Source organism: Sinocyclocheilus anshuiensis, unplaced genomic scaffold (genome assembly GCF_001515605.1).
Source record: "Sinocyclocheilus anshuiensis isolate Anshui unplaced genomic scaffold, SAMN03320099.WGS_v1.1 scaffold154, whole genome shotgun sequence".
In the NCBI taxonomy this organism is placed as follows: domain Eukaryota; kingdom Metazoa; phylum Chordata; class Actinopteri; order Cypriniformes; family Cyprinidae; genus Sinocyclocheilus; species Sinocyclocheilus anshuiensis.
In genome coordinates, this window is record NW_015546101.1 from 3,101,376 (window position 1) to 3,119,069 (window position 17,694).

Sequence of the window (17,694 nt, forward strand, 5' to 3'; positions counted from 1 at the left end):
ACTGTTTCCTGATCCTGGTAGAGTAGACTACAATGCCGGTTTTGGTGGCATGGTTTTATGTTTATGCGGCGCGATGCAACGCAACGCGTAAAAAGACAGTATAAGTCATTATAATCCATAATTATGTCCCCACTGGATGCAACGAATGCCTCATTTATAATGGGTTTTCATGTTTTTGAATCATAGCTCCGGCCTGACAGGGCATCATCACAGTATGGTAGGGGCGTAACATTTCCGTCTCATGCTTGAGGTATTCGGCCAATCACAACGCACTGGATAGCTGGCCAATCACAGCACACCTCGCTTTTTCAGACCGATGAGCTTTGTAAAAATCGATGCATTTCAGAAAGGCGGGGCATAGAGGAGAAACAATAATGTACAGTATGTGGAAAATAATGTGCTTTTTGAACCTTAAACCGCATAAACACATTTCATTACACCAAATAGACAAAATAATGTTCTTTTTTAGCAGCATCATATGACCCCTTTAACAGACTGCTGTATAAAGCAGTGACCATCGCCTGTCAAATCCCCAGCAAAAACAATGTAAGCACTTTCATCCTGCAGCCTTTTAGCTCTCCAGGCACTTCTTCTGTGTTTGAATTGCTAATGCTCTCACTCTTTTGAGCCAAGTCTCCCTCAGTATTACCTATTCCGTTGGAAGGGCTGCCAAGCTACATGCAAGCTAGCTTCCATCAAGAAACGTGGGCTAGTTCTTTAATACAGTCCGAAAAACATGCACGATACACAAGATACTCCAAAACTCCCAGAGAAAACATGAGGACTGTGATGGGCTTCAACAAAAATATATTTTTTTAAATTGCATAACATCACTATTGCACCATTATAGTAAACACACTTTAAATCTGCCATATCAGAATGTGTCACCTCACTACGGTTAAAATACACCCATAAATGCAATTATTGTAGCGATATTTAGTACAAAGTACACATAATGTGACAGAGTGCATTTCAACCTCAATAAAATTATGGTGTTTAAATTCATCCGCCCGTCTTATAAAGCTATAAATATTCCAACAGGTGAGTACTGAAGTCAGAATAGTGGTGCTGACAATTCATCAAAGTGAAATTCACAGTAGAACAGCTGTTTATAACAAAGGACAAAATAAGTGCACAACCTTTTGTCTTTGATTGCCTACTTGAGTTTTTTATATATAGTAGATACATACTGTTCAAAAGTTTGGGGTTGTAAGATTTTTAAATGTTTTTGAAAGAAGTCTCATCTGCTCACTAAGGCTGCATTTATTTGATCAAACATAGTAAAAACAATAATATTGTGAAATATTATAACAATTTAAAACAAGCATTTTCTAAAAAGTTGGTCAGATAAATCATTTGTGCACAACCTATCGAATGTAATGAAGAACAAATAACTGCATCAGACACAAACAGTATACATTTTGACCAAAATGTAATGTTTTTTGAAGCATGAGAAGAACAAACTTATGCAAAGACAAACAAACACGCAGCAGCAAACTCCGACCCATGTTTCTCTATCATTACTGCTTGTCCTGTCTTCAAATCACTTCCACGGTCTGCTTGTCATCCATCGAAACAATGCTCACTAATGACACACCAGGCCGCTGACATGTCTTATCAGCTTTACCGGCATATGTTACAGGCCTCTGCGTGTAATCAGGGACGTTTCTCTCTCTCCTTCATCAGACAGAGCGAGAGGCATGGCAGTCAACAAGACTGGGGAGCAAGAAAAGACACGGACCCTCATCGCTGCTAAACTAGCATGAAACTGCCTTCCGTCACGGATTAGCCAGCTAACACTTTTCATTACCTGCCATTCAACGAACGGTATTTATGGTGGCAGGGGGTGCATGTGTGTAGGCAGTGTGTATGATGAATACAAGTCTGTATTCATTTTAGCTTGTTGGTTTCAGAAATCAAGTACACCTGTTTTACAGCCAGAATTAGGACAGTGACAAAATACATCAATAAGGATACATAACAGAGAGCTCTTATCAGAACTATTTTGTTAGGTTGATACAAAAACAACAAAAAAAAGACTATTATCTAGTGTTTGATGTGATTTACATATCTAGCAGGTGCTAACACAGGACAGATTACTCCAAAAAACAGAAGGGAATTTAAACCCCCCAAAATACATTTCACTCAGTAAGACAAAGATTCTGACCAATACTAACCTGTTTGTAATAATTCCATCATGCTGTGTTTTGTCAAGTAATTTGCATTTTATAGGTCAATGACATAACAACTTTTTGTCCAGATTTAACAATTTATCAAAAAAAAAAATGACTACATCTCTTCTATGAGGAACATATTTGTAACTACCGAATTACATTTAATTTTGCTTTTTTTTATTTTTATTTTTTATCAGTCCTGATATCATAATGAAAAGATCCTTGAAAATACAACCTTACTAACTTTTTGGCAGATTTTTACTCTTAGGAAACAAATATAAACACATAAAACTGGACATGATATACCCAGGCAGACCTTCATGACTACTGAAATTAAATTGTGTATTGAATGGCTGTAGCTGGTCACTATATGCTCTTGTAGCAGAAGGAAAGTGAAGAATGAGTCTGTCAAGAACATAAATGTTTGTGTACACACTATGAGTAACACACACACACCACACACATACATATTGATATATTACATTAAATAGAAATGTAGTTTATTAAAGGGTAATCCATAACCGTAGTCGGAGTAACAGGAAAAGGTCATAACACTATGAGACAATCCAAAAGCAACAACAAAGCAGAAAACACAGGAGAGCAGAGGAAACCAGACTGAAGTTCAAAAAACCAATATACAGAACCAGGATACCAGTGCTAAGTGATGACGTGTGACAAATGCAAGACTTTACAAAGAGTGACTGAAAACACCAGGCTTATATAGGCAGAGGTAATGAGCAACAGGTGAAAACAATCAGGCATGATGACTGATGAGTCTGGGCAATGGGTTATGGGAAATGCAGTCCAGGATAGAGTGGAGTGCCCTCTGGTGGCTAACAAGGGCACTCCAGCTGGTGATCGTGACAGTTTGTGTCACCCACTCACACAGCATCTGCACATAATGAAGCCTCTATCTTTCTTATTCTTCTGCTAGCTCTATCATACATTGCCCTACATACAGTACATCCATATATTTGTCCATGTACTAATTATGTTCTTTCTGTTTGTCCTTTTCCTCTCTCTGTTGATTTTCACTTGTCTCTGACTCTGATTACCAATATTTAGATCATTTAGATCTAAAGTTCCGCAATGTGTGATGTGCGCAATGTAGAAACAGTCTTCCCAGACCAAGAGGAGAGGGCAGGAAACATTTGGGCATGAGAGGGAAATGGAGTGATATTCACAGCAGTTGTCTTTCATATCCCACAGCAGCAGCTGCATGGGTTTCTTAATGGTCTTTTCATGCTCTCGGACACTGAGTGTCACTTTGTAGGCTGCTAGCTGGGGCCTGGATATAATATCACTTCTCTGTCTACTGTATACTCTGCACCAGGCGCACTACTAGCAGGTGGCACTCAGTAAAGCTCAGTTTAAAAAAATATATTTTTTAGTTTTAGTTAACAGTAACAGTCTCAGCTAGTTATCTAATTTTCACTTGACTCTCACTATTGGCTTATTATTAAACTACCTAATTATTTTCCATCAAGGAGAAATACAATGCTGTGTTTCTTAGTGCTCTGAAGAGCAGAGAGCTATCATTACACACAAACACACACACACACACATACACACAGTTGGCCCATCTGCCAGGTGACGCTTGGTCTCCTCAGCAATCATACCTCACCGTGGCTTGCCCAATCTGTCCCACCACAAGCAGAGCGGCAGCAAGCCACATACCACTAGCTTATTAACAAACTCAGCTAGCAGTAAGTCGCCACAGCTCTCAACCAAATGCTAACATCCAGCACTTCCAGCCAGTTTATATTAACATACTGTGTACAAACAATTAAGATTAAATCTGCATGCATGGCACAATAATAAAATGTATAGTGATTAATCACTGCAGTGTAATTTGCTTTATTATCTTTTTTTTTTCATTGTCTGTGACCGTTTATCTGTACCTGTAGGTGTGGCCATCTCAATGGATTTTGAGCTAAATGTGGTGACTCGGCAGGCATTAAAGAATGCCAAGATATGCAAAAGGAAGGCCTTGGCAGTAGCACTGACACCCATTGTTAAATAGAAAGAGGAGTGGTCTGTGCTTTTTTTACCAATCAGAAAACAGGCTAATCGGAAACATCATTTTGCACGATGGTTGTTTTTTTTTAGTTCATGTCAGGAAAATGCTGAAATATATCAGTTTACCCTGATATATCAGTAACATTCTTGACAAATGTACTAATAATGTTCAAGTTGATTTGGAGCTCTAAAGGTTACAGAATTATATACAGTGTATAAAGGAAATGCAAAGGAAGTGTACATCATCATGCTATTCATTTTGGCATGTATTGGAAGATCCCCTTATTGCTTGATACTTTAGCCTAGACCCTACAGATTGTTTATGTTCCTCTATTCCCTTCAAAATTACAGATTAACACTGAAACTAAACTACTCCTACATTCACAAAGGCTAAATATAACATGTTTCTAAGACATAACATGAAACATCAGACCACGAGGGACTCTCATACACTTCCCAGACACCTGTGCTTGTGTATTGTAAAATGTTGAGTTAAATATAGCAGCAGTCAAAAAGAGCAAACCATAAAACCTCCAGCTGTGTTCAGATGAGGTGAAATTGTGGAGTTTGTTTATTATATATAATTTATATACAATAAACAGTTGAACATTTATTATTTTAACAGTTCTTTTAAATTGTAATAATGTTCAATATTACTGTAATACTGTATATTGATCAAATAAATGCAGCCTTGGTGAGTATAAGGAACCTTGATCAAAAACCTTTACAAAAAATCTCACCAACACTAAACTTTTGAATGGTAGTGTAACTGGTTCATTCATACAAGAAAAAAAAATGCCTACAGTAGGTGTTTAATAGATTTCCATTTCCAAGAATCTCTCCACACTACATGCCTGTGGGCACTATTTGCATTTCATGACAATACAATAAACAAGCAAAGCATCAACCTAGAAACAAGCAGTGTGCTACTGTAACGTTTAGAGTATTTCTTCAAGTGCTGCTGGGGGGCTTGCTGAAGCTGCAGAAATGCCCTCACTAAGCAAAGTTTGGATCTATTATCTAAAACCAAACAACAACAACAACACATCCTAGGATATGGACAGGAGAACATACATATAGAGCTTTCCTCTTTCCTGACGTTTATTTTTCATTCTGCTGGGTGTTTTTTTTTCCTCTGACAGCTCCTGGCAGGAATCCCCAAACCTCAGCGCCTAACCACATTTTAACATTCTCAGTCACTCTCACGTCTCTTTTTCTTTTACTCTCTCACTTTCCATGAATTTTTATGCATATTTCATGCCAACTCATTGTGTGAGCCAAAAGAGCTTTATTCTGCAAGAGTAAAACTGACACATAATAGTATATATATTATAATAATTGCTGTTACATACATAAACACACGCACACACAAATCCACTGCCTGTCCTTACAGGGCAATATATTAATTCTATTTGGAATATTAGTGGGCGATTACTGAAAATCAAAGTGTTCAGTCAGGGTGGGCAGCCTGACACTCTCTTGGGGCACTGTGGCTCTGACTGAAGGTGTGTTTACTATACTTACATTATTACAATGACCACCTTAGAAAAAAACATGGTGTTCCGAATATTTTCTCAGAACTTTCTCTTTTTTCTCTGAAAATAACAATAGACAGGAAAAACAAACTAAAGCACAGGGAAATAGCACACAAACTACATATCTGTGGTGCATGCTTGCTTTGAATGCCAACAAACAGCCACTCTAAATGACATCTCATGATTCACTGAGTGAGGAAAACCTGGTTTGTAAGTACTATAATTTTGCTTTGAGAATGGTGTAAACATTTCACCACATCTAATTATGGCAGAAAACAGATGACTGTGGTAAAAAGCTGCTTGTCCGGAATCAGGTACGAGGTGAGTGCGCTTTGAATCCCTCCTCTAGCATGCTTCAGTTCATCACTTCACATGGAATAATGAGAAATGCAATTTTAAACAAGATAGCAATTTTGACAACTGCTCATTAAACCACATGAACACAAAACAGTCTCACAAAGAGGGAATCATAAGAGGCTAGTGTCCATTGTCAAGGGACCATGCTAACAGCAAAAAAAAAGAGTTAATTACAGGATCAGCCCACCTGGAGCAATCTGAGGTTAAGAACACTTAACATGATTTACACAAATAGAACATTTTCCTAGATTAGCATCCTTTTTTTGTTTTGTTCCTGGACATTGTAACATTCCCATCAGCCAATAATTTTAAGGCTAGAGTTAGGGCTATGTTTGGATGCTTCCAGGAACAACAAAGGTTGTTGATCCACAAACATATTCTACTTGTGTGCATTAAAACCTTCTTAAAGGGATAGTACTTTTTAGTTCAAAAAGAAAACTGTGATAATACATAGATGCTTTATAATATTTTATATTATTATAAAATGTATAATATTTAAATATTATAAAATATTTATAATACTTTTTAGTTCCCAAAAGTAAAAAAAAAAAGTCATAAAACATGGATACTTTATAATACCTCTATAACTATAAAGTTTTAATAATTGTTGCACTGTAATTCTGTGCAAAAAGTGAACTCTATAACACAGCTGTAACGATAATGAAACAGGAGGAGCGATATCAATGGAATTATTAAAACGCTGACAACCAATCAGAATCAGAACTTTAAAGAGCTTATTTAAAGTGGAAGACAATAAAACTGTCTTGTGTACTTTCAATAAACGTAACGTTATTGTGCACTGTGGATGTGGACAATAACGTGAATGCGAACATGTGGATGCTAGTATAGTTATCGTTATCTTTTTTTTTTTAAATACAGTTTTATTGTTTTGTTCTGTTTTTTATAATTATCATTCTTAGTGTGAACTGCCCTTAAATGATTAAATGACAAACAAATGAAAACACTCCAGTGCCAGGGATGAAATCTACAACCTTTTACACAACCACCTATGACCATTACACTAACCAGCATCTGTTTAGAAATGCTACGTAGACATGATGGGAAATGAATGTTATTGAATAACATCAGCTAAGATGGCTCTCTGTAGAGTTCATCTACTCAATGAGAGAAGCGCATTAATGCATAAGTACCTAAGAGAGCAGCCAAAAGCACCTCATTCAGCTCTTCCCCTCCCTTCATTAAACAAACAGGTGCTCGGGGCGACCGTAACACTAGCCCTGCAACCCAATCAGCTGCTATTCTTTTAAAGAATTCTTTGCAAAAGCATAAATGCAATCCAAAAATTGTCTTTAATATTAGTCACAATGCGGTGATGTACATCCAAGTGAAATGGATTATTCATCGGTTGCTGATTGAATGGAGGCGTATCGGCTGAATGTGTGCTTGCAGTCAATTGTAAGAAAGTGGTGAGGTTTAAGCAGACAATACAACTGGAGAAATGCATCTTACATGACCAGAGAGCAATGATATTTTTAATGTCAAAATAAATAAAATAAACATGTAGGAATGACTCGTTCAGAACAAGACTAAAAACATGCATGTAGAAAATAGGGTGAATTAATATGAATTCATTAATATTTACAAAACAACTATATAAAGCTCAAAATATGTAGGTTGAAAGGTTAAAAATGCATTTCAAAAACGTTTTGTAGGAAGTACTGGTAACACCACATTTATTCATTTAGCAACTATTTACAAATATAAAATATTGAAGTCTAGTTAACTTTAGCTAGTTTATGAATATATTATTGTTCATCAATTGTTCATCATTAAATCTTTATTTAATATGAAATATATATATATTTTTTTATAAATAAACTTTGATTCAAGATAAATTAACGCTGTAAAAGTATTGTTTGTAAGAAATTAACTAATTTGTAAGGGAATTAATTATTATTATTTCATTCAGGTTTCTCTCAGTATGTCAGCTGACGTCACAGCTCGGCATGCCCAGCATGTCAGAATGCCCTTCTCTCCCAGAAAGCATTAAAGAGGAGTGGGTCAAATGTGCTGCTCACACCTTGCAGTGAGATCAGGCACTGCGGGTTTCCAGTAACCATTTACTACATGCTAACAGGTCTCACTCTAGTTTAAGAGTCACAAGCTTAAAAGTGCATGGGATGCCAGGTCAGGGGCGCCAGTCGCCGAATGACATGCACTTCAAGTATTTGTGACTATTTTGTTATTAAAATATAGTAGTATAGAGTAGTATAGAGTATTTTCCAATAGAGGAATTTTCTATTGGCCTCAATGGATTTTTACATCTAGTATTTTCCTATATATACACTCTCTCCTGGTGTTTCTTGTACAGATAAGCAGAGCTGGACAGGAACTAATTTGAGACAATTGGCGCCTGGCTGACCGTGATTCAGCTTTACGGCTCTCAGATGGTTGAGAAGAGATGTTAGTTTCCAGGTGGAATGCGGAGATTCCCTCGTTAATTTGTGTGATGTTCGCAAATGCCTTACATGTTCACTGCTTCATTTCATGATACCTTGTGCAACAGCTAATATTAACAACCGAACCTTTCTGCTAAAAAAGTTACCAAAGTATTTCACCGTTGCACATTCACTATAAGACAACATGTGTGCGGCCCCGCAGTAGCACTGTATCATAGCGGGGGGACTTCCAATTCTGGCAGTCTGTGTTCCTTTCCTCACAGCTGTAACGGTGTAATTAAGACCTCTCTGGAAGTGACAGCATGAACTGGAGACATAAAACTCTCTCTTGCTCTCTCTCTTTCTCCCCCACTCTGAGCTCAGCTGTTTCCTCCCTTTGCTGTCACAAGCTGCTCTGTGTATGTGTGAGCATGAGAGAGAGAGAGTAAAGGAGGGTGGAGTGCAGGGAGGGCTGACAGGTGTATTTATAGCATGCCAACGCGTTAAATTGATAGATGTCACCTTGCTGCTGTAGTCCTGAGGGCTCTGCACCAACCCTCCTGTGCACTAACAAGCAGCAAAGTGCTTTCAGGGAACCAAGCGAGAGAGAGGGAAAAAAAGAGAGCTGGTAAGATAGATAAGATAGATACAGAGGGAAAAAAAACAAGTGCTGCCGGCAGTTAAATGAACAAACAGAGAGGAGAAAACATTCTCAATTTCACCTGCCTGACTGCTTGTGCTTCTCACTAATTAAAACAAAACCGCAACTCCCAGAGCTCCTCTGTTTCCAGGAATAGCGTCACTGTAACGATCAGGCAATTAGCAGCGAGCCACTGAATGATGTGTCCTGTCTGGACCACTGGACTGTGGGGCTTGGCTACTGTCTGTGTCTGTCAGTGTTCAGAAACAAATGTTTTTAACATTTTGCTGTTCCTGATATAATAAAAAAGGCTGTGCACCACAAAATAATAGCAAGAAAACATATTTTCCCTCTAGAGATGTCCTTGCGGGCTGCACACAATATATACAAAATAAGTAGTGCAGCCCGATTCACAAACAAATGTCCCCTTTGAACTAGTTAAAAAACATCAGCCTGGCATAGCATAGAAGTCCAACTAATGAACAAATGACTTCCAGTAAAACATACATAACATACTACATATAGTTATACAATGTAGCACAATAATAAGAAGAAATGTTTTTGAGCATTAAATCAGCATATTAGAATGATTTCTGAAGAATCATGTGACACTGAAGGCCGGAGTAATGATGCTGAAAATTCAGCTTGGTCATCACAGGAATAAAATACATTTTAAAAATAAATTACAATAGAAAATGATTACTTCAATATGTAATAATATTTCAGAATATTGTTGTGTTTACTGTATTTCTAATCAAATTAATGCAGCCTCAGTGAGCATAAGAGACTTCTTTCAAAAACAAAAAATAAATAACTGAAATATACCCAAATGATTTTAAATAAAACTGAATTGAATCAAGTGCTTGTCAATTGACACTGAATTTAAATGAGAAATGTGAATTTATCTCAAAATAAGGCCGGAGTAATGATGCTGAAAATTCAGCTTGGTCATCACAGGAATAAAATACATTTTAAAAATAAATTACAATAGAAAATGATTACTTCAATATGTAATAATATTTCAGAATATTGTTGTGTTTACTGTATTTCTAATCAAATTAATGCAGCCTCAGTGAGCATAAGAGACTTCTTTCAAAAACAAAAAATAAATAACTGAAATATACCCAAATGATTTTAAATAAAACTGAATTGAATCAAGTGCTTGTCAATTGACACTGAATTTAAATGAGAAATGTGAATTTATCTCAAAATAGCCAAAAATGAACATTCCTAAAATTCACCATGATACCTCCATCTTGTCTACAACATTACATGACATTTAAAAATGACCATTTAATTATTTTATTCCAACTGAAATTAAACATTTAAAGTGCATGTGTGTTTTGTAGCTGAGAGAGAATTTAGGAGTGGAGGTCATGAGTATCTCTTGGGTTACATCTCTCCACAGCATTACACAACACATTATCCCGTAAATACAGTTTCAGATAAAGAGTGTGTGTGTGTTGAGCCACTGGTGTTGGAGCTGTTGAAATATAAGGCTGTCAGAATGATTATGTTGACATTGCTTTAAGTCAGCATGTCACCTGACCCCAGTCTCCTGAGAGTCCGGCTCGGTCCAGTCAGGATATTGGGTGTCAGCACCAACCAGCTCTCTCAAAATACACTTAAATTGGAGAGTTGGGAAGGCCCAGCTGTATATGTCGAGACCCTGAACTGTCATTTCCACACTTCTAATGCTCACTTGGCTCAACTATATCTATAGCAGCCAGGAATACTCAGCCTAAATGAAACCCAGTAAGATCAGCACATATTTAATGTCGCTGGTAAGCTATTATGGCTCGTTTCCACTGAGTGGTACGGTACAGTACAGTTCAGTACAGTACGATTCGGTATGGGTAACCCTGATCCAGCTTGCGTTTCCACTGCCAATAGTACCCTTCTTGATAGGCGTGTTGTATGCCGAAAAGTAGCGATCAACGATAAAGCGCGACAATAAGCACAACTCTGCCTCATTTTGTTAAATGTCAGTTTTAATGAACAATAATAGCCATTATAAAAGCATAAGTACAAAGTATAATAAAGACAAAAGCAAACAATTCAGTCAAACTTATGCTACAAAGTCAGCGCTGTACTACGGTAAAGTTCAAATAAATATATAAAGTTAAACATAACTTTGTGCTCAGCCAAAACGATATGACCAGGAATAAATAATAGATTCATGAGACCACGAATGCCTGTTAAATATAGCCTACCCAAAACGAATTGTATCGCATGGTTAATCACTACAGAGACATAAGAGCCAGCGGCAAATTTCAGAAGGACTAGCCGAGCTAAGGATGCTCTATGCGGATACATGAGCACTGAGCGCCCGGTGATCGCCTGGAGCTCCGAAATCGGCATAGCAAATTTTCAAATAAGTGCTATCTTTAGAAATAAACCACAGATTTGAGTTTTAAACAATTACATTCTCGCCTGAAAAACTCTTAAAACTACATTTCATGACACAATAACAGAAATATTTAGAGAATTACGCAGGTTTTTGGGCAATGACGTTTCACAAGTCCACAAGAACAGACAAGAATGCATATTGAGAAACGGCTATTGTCTGTGTGAAAATATAAAATTATAAAATACACGGTTATATTTTTTTTGTGTTTGCGCACTCTGATGTAAATAAGCCCAACACTCAGGGACAGCAAAGCAGAACGAGTGAAGGACGCTTTAACCCCTTGTATCACGCAAAAGTGACGATTCTAGTCAACCAATCAATGTTCTGCAGTGAGTCTAGCTCCACCCTTTTGGTACCCTTTGCTGTGCTAGGTACCCCAACGGAAGGGTACAAAAAAAGAGGTACGGTACGGTTCGCTATTTTGGCACCATTCACAACTTCTGACAGTGGAAACTGAAATAATTGCGTATACCGTACCGTACTGTACCGAACCGTACCACTCAGTGGAAACGAGCCATTAGCTTCAATAACACTCATAATGTCACATTACAGTTGCTTCTGCGGTTGTTGGCGTGTCTTTGTATACTAAACCTATGCTATTAAAGGCAATCTGTATGTGTCAGAGTGTGTGTTTGTGTGCGAGTATGTCCCTAGATGGCATAGCACCACTGTGCTTATTATCCACTGGGCAGGAGAAGGAGAGCAGGGGGAGAGGCAGACAGAGAGGATACACTATCTCTGTGCAGACATGTGTCACCGGCCTCAGCTGCTTCTGGTACTCTGCTGTCAGAGACTGAGGGAAAGGGCGATAGAAACAGAGATAAGCAGACAGAGAGAGGAAGAAACTGTTGAGTGCAGTGAGATATGAGGATATACCACAGCAATACAAATATCACCACCAACCTCTGATCCATCTGTTAGTCCATCTGTCTGTTTGTCCATACACTAATGTTCACATTCTCTACCCTATCCTTTTTTCGGTCTGTCCTCCACCACCCTTTCCTCTGCTCCATGCTACCCAGAATGCCATGCTATTCCTGCTGGCTTCACCAGCTCACACAGACATCACACTGCCGTCCAATGTGTGTGACATGCCAAAACAATGTGCCACATTAACTGCTGCACTCACATCCAAGTAACAGTTATAGAAGGGCAAGTTCCACTCACTGAATATTAGCTGAATGAGTTTTCTCTTTAAGAAGGCTATACAGAAAGACTACTTATCTGAGAATTGCTCATCTGAGATCTGTAGTTGGACTTTGAAGAATTGCTAAAGAGATTGTATATTCAATGATAGGTCACTAAAACGGTTTCGAAACGACATGAACACACACAATAGTGAAACAAACACTGAAATGTACCTGTGCTGCCAGCACTTGTAACGCTGCGCAGCCTATCAAATCAGAACGGAAATAACTGTTGTATAATGCATTTAACACTATTCAGATGTATTCATTTCTCAAGGTGACAGATGTGCTTCTCACATTGTAAACATGACACAAGTATGATGATCATATAGCCCTAGCCGTGTTTTGTAACTAAACCAAACTATAAGAAAATATTTTAGTTTATTGATATAAAGCTGAAATAAAATAAAATGTAAATATTAGGTGAAAACAAGCAAAACATATTTTCAAATTTTTTTTTACTTAAATGTAAAAACAAAAAGTTTACAATAAGTGCTAAAATCATATAAATATAAAGCTAAATAGAAATGATACAAAAATAATAAAAATGGCAAAAGCTCATAAAATTACTACAACTAAAATGAAAATATAATATTAAATAAACTAGTAACAGTAATAAAAATAATAGCAATAAATAGTAACAAATACAATAATAGTATAGTATATACATACTACTAAAAAAACAATGAACGCTAGAGTAGAATATAAATGATCATATTTATTTGTATGCATAAATGTACCAATACACATTTAAATTATATTTTTTACATACTTGTTGCTGCCATTATTTCAAGAGTTTGCATACAAATATTGTTTTACTCTTGGATTCATTGTGGATTCAGGAATTAAATTACAGCATGACATTGGTGTTTGCCTCAAAAAACAACCAAACAAAAAACAATAGGGAAATTCAGCCAGGAATACTGGTGGTGAATAAACCCCCCCTGACATTTCCGATTCTGACAGCAATTTTCAACATAAAACCATTACTGTCCGAATAGGGCTGTCTTGTGTTTATATGGCTATTATTAGATACATGATTAAAGATGAAAATACTCAAATGAAGTGCTGAAAGCAATGACTTTCCATTAGACATACAAGTAAATTCATCTCATGAGGTTGGAGCATCTCATCTCATGTGAGCTCAGGATAGTGTTACTCTTTTGGGACAATGACCACATTACCATTAAAGCGGAGGAATGCTAATGTACTGTTAATTATGACCCTGTGTAAATACCCTGCTCAAATGTTCTCTGTGTATCCCTACCACTCTCTCTCACACACATACACACACGGAGTCATAAGCAAACATAGTTCAAATCACACTCCTGGCCAGTATCCTGAGCGAGCAGTGTGTAACTGGTGTTGGAGAGTGTGTCCTTCCCCTCTCCATCAGAGCGGCCAGTAGCATGCTAGGACTCCGCCAGCGGCAATCATAGTTTCCAGAAATGTGCTTACATTGTAGCCCCTCACAAAAAAGCATCTGGCACGCACGCACACACACACACACTCTCTCACACTGAGGGTCATGTTTGTCTCTTTGTGTGAAAATAAGATCCCTTGCCTCTGTAAATGCCTTTTAGCAGCAGGGCAGTTTAAAGCTTTCCAGGTATGCCAGGACCTCTCAGCCTAAACCCCCTCATTAGCAACAGGGGACCTCATATTTGCAGCCCAGTTTAACACCAGCTAGATTTACACTTAGTAGGCTGCCACCTCGCCAAATCCTAGCTGGGTCACCTCTTCAGACCACTTTGTTTGCTTCTTGTGTGTATTAAATGTAGACTAAACTGTCTGCACATTACTTTTTTCTCAGTACATGTGCTTCTCAAGACTATTATAGTTAACTAAATCGGATACTAAAATTAAAACCATAAAAACATTTTCATTACTTGAAGTAAAACAGTTAACTGAAACAAAATGCAATATAAAAAAATGTATTTCAGCTAGTTGCCAAGGCAACATTTCTCACTTCAATTTAGTTTAACGAACTCAAACTGGAAAAAATCACATGCATATTATTATTATTATTATTATTGTTGTTGTTTTTTGTCACTGCTTTCTATATTGTATGCATGATCTATAATGTATCTCTATAATGATTTTGTTTGTATCAATCAGTACTTTGAAATTTAAATTCTGAAAGAGAGACAAGGAGTAAGAGTCTTGTGAGATGTGTAAATGTATAGTGTTGTGTTGCATGAATATGCATAAGTGTGTCTGGATCAAAGTGTGTGTAAGAGGAATAGAGATCTCAGGCTAGAGTCACACCACTGATGAGAGAGTGTCAGACATGCTGTGATAGTCTGATCCGCTTAAAGCCACTCATTCAGTTTCATTCACTCAACCACTCATCAGCTCAGAAACCTAAATCCACACACACACACACACACACACACACACACACACACACGACATGCAGAGACACACATTTCAGTTATATAACTGAATTCAGTTATACCCAATGCATGTCCTCACCAACATCACTGTATAAGGATCATATTATTTTTACTTCACTTCTGAACTGGCACTCAATGTCCTCTATTATTTCACAACCTATGCTTGTGGTCCACTTTGCTAAATCAGATGTGTACACGTGCTGACATAATAATATATAAATCTAGAAAGACATTAATTTATGTTGTTGGTTTATACATCTATTAATATACATATTCTGTTACAAAAGTTATACTGTTTACAAAAAGACATCTGAAAATTAACCAATTAACAGTTTTAAGCAAGACGAGAAAATTTGTGAGGCCATCCTATGAAAAACAGGAAAGATAAAAACACACCTATTAGCTGAATCAAGACAGTGTTTCTTCTACACAGGATCTTACTGGTGATGCAAAATGCTGTAAAGAAAGGTAAGAGGAAGCTATTCACACACACACACACACACACACACACACACACACACAAGGGTTTGGCAAGGGAGTCAGCCTTTTGAGACTGTCCTTCCTCCTGCATCTCTTTATCCGTATGGCAGGATGCTTTCAGACACAACGGGGGTGTGTTAGGGTTAAGGAGGAGGTCTGTTGACAGCACAGATACACACTGATGTACAAACGCATGCACGCACAAACACACAATAATCCTCTGTCAGAGCAAAACAATGCCCTAGTGAGTGGCTTGGCCCGGGCACCCTGGCATCCACTCTCCTGCATCCTCAGTTCCTGGCCTGTTTGGTGCCAGCTCTCCTGATTCTTTCTGCCAAATGTATAAAGACAGAGAGAGAAGAGGGGCCCTGTGGAAGAGATTGAGAGTGTCTTCAGATATCCCGGTAAACAGAGAAAACTATTCTTCCAGAGCAGAAAACCAGGGGAGGCCACAAGAACATTCCAGAGGAGAGATATTTCACTCTGCCAGTCAGACCTGCTATATAATATTTATTCATACAACAGGTGATGTTAAAAACTGGAGACACTAAATTATCATTATTACATGCAGAGGGCTCTTAAATATTTAAAAAGGGTCTGATTGGCTGACACATTATAAAACACTCAAACGTGTCTTAGCAAAGTTAAAATGCTAACACCAGCTCAATGACATGAATTGAGATGAAAATCAGAATACTATAAAAGCCTCAGAGGTTTAAAACATCTACCCTTTATCTCTCACACTCTCTCTTCACTTCTTGCTTCACTACTGCAGGCCCAAAGTGCTTATTTGTGATTAAATAAGTCATTGTCTAGCAATCATTTATTCTTAATGAATTCCAGTCTCTCTCCAAATCACCCTGTCCTCTCAGAATTAGCTCTGCCCTGTTTTTTTTTTATTCCCAATATGACAGAGAGAGAGAGAGAGAGAGAGAGAGAAAACAGTGAAGGGGAGATGAACAAATAGTATACATGCAGTGAAGCCACAGTAGAAACACAATACTAAGAATTTTTTTTTGTTTTTTGACTTTTCAAAAGAGGTACTGGGAAAATGTATGCATTATAAAATAAGAGAAGAGAGAAATTCATAAATATATAGATTGAAAGAGAGATAACAGATTACAACTGTTGTTCGTTGTGTCTTGTCTGTTTTCAATGACTGCCTGATGACCTCTCAGAAATCACTACAAAGCCAGTACAGAACCCTTTGATTCTTCATTGCTGTTTCTTCTTAAACTTCCTTGGCTGCATTTCTGTTTCACTTCTGCCAGCAAATCATAGAAAACAGCACTGATTGCAAAGTAATCAAGTCTGCATCTATTTTATTTTTGTAAACATTTGCTCAAGGCTACAATAAATAATCAGTATTATTCATGGAATCATTGCAGGATAGTATGATCAGTATAAAATTGTTAATTATTGTCATAACATCTATCAATATCCGTGAGCACAAGGCACAGAGTTTGTGGGTCCAAAATAATACTGTTCATGTTGATTTTCTTTTTCTTTGTTTGTTTTAAGTTTTGATCACAGACAAGTTTAAACAGGGGTTTTTAAACCCCTGTCCGGTTACCACCAGGGGGTTTCTTACTCCTAAGAAAAGTTTAGCAAAAAGGGAAAAAAGTATGAAAAAATAAATGAATAATTATAATAAAAGTTTAACTCGTCACACTTAAGTTTGGGGACCGATTCTCACTATTAACTAACTATTAACTAGAACTTTTGCCTCAAACTCCTAAATCGCTGTTTATTAATAGTTAGTAAGGTAGTTGTTAAGTTTGGGTGTGGGGTTGGATTAAGGGTCCTAAAATATGGTCATGTAGAATAAGGCATTAATATGTGCTTTATATGTACCAATAAAGAGCCAATATGCTAGTAATATGCATGCTAATAAGCAACTAGTTAATAGTGAGAATTGGTTCCTATGCAAAACAGATTTTTTTATTGTTTAATCACCCTTACATTACACCATTACATTTTTATAACCATTAAGAAGGATGTCTAAGGGTAATATTTAATGTAACTACATTTTTTAACGACTGGTAAGGTAGAATTTAGAAGGAAATAACCTCAAATAGCATACTGCAACTGCTTGGG